This window comes from Cebus imitator, unplaced genomic scaffold (genome assembly GCF_001604975.1).
Source record: "Cebus imitator isolate Cc_AM_T3 unplaced genomic scaffold, Cebus_imitator-1.0 Scaffold386, whole genome shotgun sequence".
NCBI lineage: Eukaryota > Metazoa > Chordata > Mammalia > Primates > Cebidae > Cebus > Cebus imitator.
This window is the reverse complement of record NW_016107701.1, coordinates 1-6,253: the sequence shown is the minus strand read 5'-3', so window position 1 is coordinate 6,253 and position 6,253 is coordinate 1. Positions and strand designations below refer to the sequence as shown.

The 6,253-nt window shown below is 39.0% G+C and overlaps 1 pseudogene across 1 annotated transcript; it reads left to right on the top strand.

The window, feature by feature from the left end:
- Positions 1 to 210: 210 nt before the first annotated feature.
- On the top strand, positions 211 to 1,312 carry LOC108288907 (annotated as a pseudogene). Its single transcript, XR_005196796.1, has 2 exons — positions 211 to 453; positions 619 to 1,312. The product of XR_005196796.1 is annotated as a histidine triad nucleotide-binding protein 3-like (transcript).
- The last annotated feature ends 4,941 nt before the right edge of the window (positions 1,313 to 6,253 follow it).

The window sequence follows — 6,253 nt, the reverse complement described above, 5'->3', positions numbered from 1 at the left end:
TCCAGTCTGGGCAACAGAGCAAGACTCCATCTCAAAACAAAACAGAAAAGAAAAATATTTAAAATCACAATAATCGCTCCCCCTACCTGGCTCACCGGCCAGCGCCAGGCAAGGGGCGACGCCTCGAGGTAAAAAGGAGGAGGTGCGGGACACGGAGCCTGCGTGAGCCCTGTAGCCCTGGAGAGGCCGAGGCTCTAGGCTGTGTCTAGTGGGTGAGTGCCATGACGCATGAACAGGTGAGCTGCAGCGCTGACCTGGCCACCGACTGTAAGGTCCCAGAGACTACAGAATCTACGGCTTCCTCTGTGGGGAACTGCGAAGCCGCCGCTAAGTCACCAGAGCTGGAGCCCAGAGACAATGACAGCACCTGTGTGTTCTGCCGGATCGCAGGGCGGCAGGACCCGGGCACCGAACTCCTGCACTGCGAGAATGAGGACCTAGTTTGCTTCAAAGATATCAAACCAGCTGGGCACGGTGGCTCACGCCTGTAATCCTAGCACTTTGGGAGGCTGAGGTGGGTGGATCACCTGAGGTCAGGAGTTCAAGACCAGCCTGGCCATCATAATGAAACACCATCTTTTTTAAAAAAAAATTAACAACAACAACAAAAAAACAAAGATATCAAACCAGCAGCAACTCATCATTATCTTATGGTGCCAAAGAAGCATATTGGAAATTGCAGATCTCTAAGGAAAGATCAAGTAGAACTGGTTAAGAACATAGTAACTGTTGGAAAAACCATTCTTGAAAGGAATAATTTCAGACTTCATGAATGTAATGATGGGTTTTCATATGCCTCCGTTCTGTTCCATTTCCCACTTGCACCTCTGGCACCAGTGGATCAGCTTGGCTCCTTATCCAAGTTGGTTTATAGAGTCAATTCCTATGGGTTTATCACAGCTGATCATTTGATTGAAAAACTAAGAACATGAAAATGTCAACAGTGGAAGGTTTTTCTAATTTTGGCTCAGCATGAAGTAATGTTTAGGTCCCTTTTAAGTCTAATTGCAATTTTAAGGTTTGTTGGGTTTTATGAGAGGCTATTACTGAGTGGCCTTAAATATTTTCTGAATGTCTGTTTCCTGAGATCTGTGATACAGTTAGAATAATATTTTTTTACTGACTTCTTTGTTTCAATGATTACTTGTTTAAGGATTTTATATATATGATACTATAGATAAAATCCTATTTAAGACAAAGTCTGTTAATCAAGAAGGGCTCTGTATTTTTTTTAAGTTAAAATGTTTTCATTTCTCAGTAGTCAATTATAATAGTGATGTATTTATGAAGAATAAACTACTATAGAAAGTACTTTATTGGAACCTTCATTACTGTGAAGGAGAAAAAGAACTTAGCTATTTCTTGACAGTTCTATAGTTTTACACATACATTTTCAAAATAAAGAATACCATACTACACAATAATCTCTGATCTTGCTGAAGGAATTATATATGTGTCACTTTTTCCTCAAATTTCAGATGCCAGTTTTCACTTCTTGAAGCCTTGAATCTTTTTAATAAATCTGTTCTGAAAGCTATACAATATATATAATTTCTATCAGTGAATTTACAATAACTATCAAATTGGCTATCAGAATTTACTTAATGGAATTTTGCCTGTAATAGCATAAACAGGCAAGAAACATAAAGTGGTTCTCTCAATAAAACTAGCAGAAACTTGCTTTATGGTATGTTTTTGTATCAAAGAGAAATCAGAATAAAAAGCAGTTAAACTTTGCTTTTACCATGAAAAAGTCCTGATTCAAAAGTAGAGATGAGCTTAGATAAGAAAATTTGATAACACAAAGCTTGACATATCATTTTATGAGGCATATTTTGTTAGAAATTGTTTTTTTGGTGCTAATCTGCAGTCACAATAGTGAATATGAAGAAAACAAATCAATGTTAATCCTACATTGTGCCAGTGTATAACAGTACCATATAGCCGGGCATGGTGGCTCACGCCTGTAATCCCAGCACTTTGGGAGGCTGAGGTGGGTGGATCACGAGGTCAAGAGATCGAGACCATCCTGGTCAACATGGTGAAACCCCGTCTCTACTAAAAATACAAAAAATCAGCTGGGCATGGTGGCGCGTGCCTGTAATCCCAGCTACTCAGGAGGCTGTGGCAGGAGAATTGCCTGAACCTAGGACGCGGAGGTTGCGGTGAGCCGAGATTACACCATTGCACTCCAGTCTGGGTAACAAGAGTGAAACTCTGTCTCAAAAAAAAAAAAAAAAAAAATAGTACCATATATGTGAATATGAATAAATGAACATGAGGATTAATGTATTGTTGAAAATAGGCTGAGATGCTAGTTTTCTTTTTTAGAGGGGGCATGTATTAAACACAGTTTTAAGTAACAAAGTACTTATTACAAAGTTACAACATGTAGAATCAATACTGTTTCATTTGTTCATTAATTTATTCATTCAGCAAACATTTGTTGGGCATTTAATGTGTACCAGACCTTGCCAGGATCAGGAAATAATGAAATGAAAACAGACAATTCAGCCTGCAATTGCTAGTACAGGGGTCAAACAAGTCAATGATTAGAATTTAGTGTGTTAAGTGTTATGATACCCACAGAAGAGGCAGTGAAGGGAGAAACACTTCTGAGAATGGGTAGTAGTAGAACTGAGTATTTAAGCTGAATGTTAGGCCGGTAGACAGTGACTGGTTAGGCTGAGAAACCCACATGTATTTTCCTTGAGTTCTGCTTCCATTGTTATTTACTTTACAATAGATGTGAATGTCCAGATTTCATCTTATTTGCTGAAGGCAGGGAAAGGATGTGGAAGCAGGGGTTATGGGTTCTCAAAAGTGGATTTAAAGATTTTTTTATCACCATTTTGTGATACAGTTCACTGAGCACTTACATAGTTTAACAGTTACAAGTTTCCATAAATCAGTTAGAATACAGTCATATTCTATTCTAAATCAGTTGGAATACAGTCAGCTTCAGGGAAGGAATTTTCAAGAAGTGCAACCTTTGATTGTTTTACTATGGGAACCTGCAGTGGTATAACTGACAACATCATAACAATAACAGGTAAAGTATTTCAGGAACTCCCAAATGCCTTGTGGACCTCTTCAAAAATGTGGTTAGCCAATTGATTCAACTTTTATAGCTTTATATGCTCTCATATAAACCAATTTAAAAAACCCTTAGAAACACATTTTTTAGTAGAGGTTCTCACTTACTTATAAAGATTAATAATCAAATTGCTACAATTAATATCCATTTGGCCTTTTCAGTAGTCTAAATATCTAGCCATCTGTAACACTAGTTCATCTAGCCAATTCCAAACAAGCCTAATTCATAACCTATCTTATAAATGTTTGAAGTAGTGTCAAGAACATTGTTTATGCATGTTGTGACACTGTTTGTGGAACTGTAAAATTATTATCATAAGTATTTCAAACTGTGCTTACTTAGCTAGAAGAAAATGAAATAAAAATGAAAAAATACTGTCAAAAAATCACAATAATCATCTACGATGCTTCTTAAGCAACTGGCATTTAATTTTATCAGCACCACCACGCTTTTCTGGGGAACACTACCTCTGTGTGTGTGTTGTGTCTGTGTATCCTGTGTGCTGGATAATAGTCTTTATTAAGTGGGCAAGCCCTATATAGTCTGCAAAGTTTAACATGATAAAAAAAAAAGGCATCTAGATTTCCTCTTTCAGCCACCTAATAAGAAACTATAACACCCAACAGACTGGCAAAAATTCAAGTCTGACAACTCTCTTTCATACTGCTGATAGGAAAACAGTCTAGCATTACAAATTAAAGTGGAATTTGCATTCTCTATTTCACTCCAGCAATTCTGCAGCTAGAGCTACACTCTGAAGCAATTAGTTCTGAAATTAATAGATCACTTGCACCTGGGAACTTGTCAGAAACTCAAATTATGGGGACCTACCCCACACTTCCTGAATCAGAAACAGTGGGGTGGGAGCCTAGCAGTCTGTGTTTAAACAGCCCTCCGGGTGATTCTTATGCATGGTCAAGCTTCAGAATCACTGCTCTAGAGAAATGTACACATCTGCATAAGGAGCATATGTAAGTTTATATCAGCACTGTCTGTAATAATGAAATATGTCCATCATTACCAGAATGGACAAATAAATCATGCTCTATTCATACAATGGAATACTATATGGTCTACAATATAAATGATCTCAAGAATCTAACGTTATGTAGAAAAGAAAACCATAATGTGGAAAAATACCTATTATTTCATTGATATGAAGTCTAAAACATGCAAAACAATATTTAAAAGATGTAACTCTTGTGGTTAGAGGAGAGAAGGCTGTTACATCTGGTGTAACAGTGTCATCATTTCAGTAAGTGGTGGTAGATATTTCAACTAAAGTAGAAGAGAAATCGTTTCCAAAATTTTGTGGCTATGGCAGATGAAGCTAAAGTGATGTACAATAATCTCAGTGATGATCCTGGAAAGGGAAGCATCCCTGGAGACAGATGTTTGGTGATGGCGGGGATCTGGGACCGCTGAAGAAGCCCAGGAGTGCAGTTTATGTTTTAAATTTTCTGTGTCAGACAGGATCAAGGCAGAAACTGACATAAATGGAAACACTGATTTTTTACAAAATCATAAAGTGTTCATACTCTAAGGGTTTTTTGGAATCTAGATGACAATCAAATGTCAAGAGAAAGCAATGACACTGTTGAGGTGTAATCTGTCTGGCAGCTTATGTTTGCCATTCTCTCTGAATACTAATGTTGCTAGGGCAGCCCTAATGAAATAATCAGGAAAGGTCCTTGGTTTTTAACTGGTTTTCTTTAGTTCCTTTACCTATAGGCACAGCTCCTTAAAGAAACCAGATGGCTCCAGACAGCACCAGAGCTTCTTTGACCCCTGCCCAAACACCAGAGAAGACCTCACAAAACCACCTCAAACTGGAACAGATGACTCCTATTTGCCTTTAGATCATCGGCATATCATTACAGTGCTAAAATTCCCTCCCCTGAAAGAAAACCCTTGCCATTTTGTGTCCATATAATGTATGAAGACATATGTTCATGAACTGCGCCTTCATGTCTTGAGTCCCATCCTGCACATGCTAACATTCCTTTCCTGCCCCATTCCTTCCTAGCCCTTTTTAAAAATCCGATTGCCTTCTATTGTTTGGGAAGAAGGTACATTTAGCACAGGAGTTCACCTCCTCCATTCTCTGGCCAGAGAATGAAACTTTACTGCCTTTTACAATGGAATGTTCTTTCTTTGCAACCAATATGGAGTGGGGAAAGAACTCTTTACCAGTGACACTGAGACACAGTTATGCTCCTATAGTCACTTAAAATGCTCTCACTTATAAAATTTTCAGTCTATTCTTGTCCAAAAGTGCATTATTCTGTGATTTTTAGGCAAGCATCCGCAAGATATCATTAGCCCTGACCTTTTTACTTTGCACATCAGTGTTAGTTACCCTTTCCTATTGCAGCATAATCTTAGACTTATATTTGCACACTTTTGTGTCATGAAGTTCTGGGCAAATTTCTTCCAAATTCTAGTATTTCTTGGTCCTTCTTACTAAGAAGTCTGATGGATTGACATTGCCTCCAAAGTCAGGTTCATACATGGCAGACTAGCATTCAAGGACCTCTACAATCTAGTTACCAATTACCTTGACATCATATTCTCTAGTAATCTTCAACTGCACCCTATGGAAGAAAATCAGAACTCTTCTTCACTCTGTCTATACCTCTGGTTTTCCTTTTTATTTTTAAATAGATTATCCCTTTGTCTGAATACTCTGCCCCTCAGCACCACCCCTCCCCAATTCACCGCATCCAAATCTTTTATTTATAATCCAATTCAAATGCCACCTCTCCTGGGCACTTGACTATGTATTAAAAACGCATTCCTGGCCGGGCATGGTAGCTTACACCTGTAATCCCAGCACTTGGGAGGCTGAGGTGGGCAGGCCACTTGAGCCCAGGAGTTCGAGACCAGCTTGGGCAACATAAGGAGACCCTGTCTCTACAACAAATACAAAAATTAGCCAGGCATGGTGGTGTGCACCTGTAGTCTCAGCTACTCAGGAGGCAGACATGGGAGGATTACCTGAGCCCATGGAGGTGGAGGCTACAGTGAGCCCTGACTGCACCACTGCACTCTGGCCTAGGCAACAGAACTAGACCATGTCTCAAGTTCTAAAAAAACAACAACACATAAGGCAGATTAAGTCATGCCTTTGTCCAAATCCTCCAATGGCTTATCTTC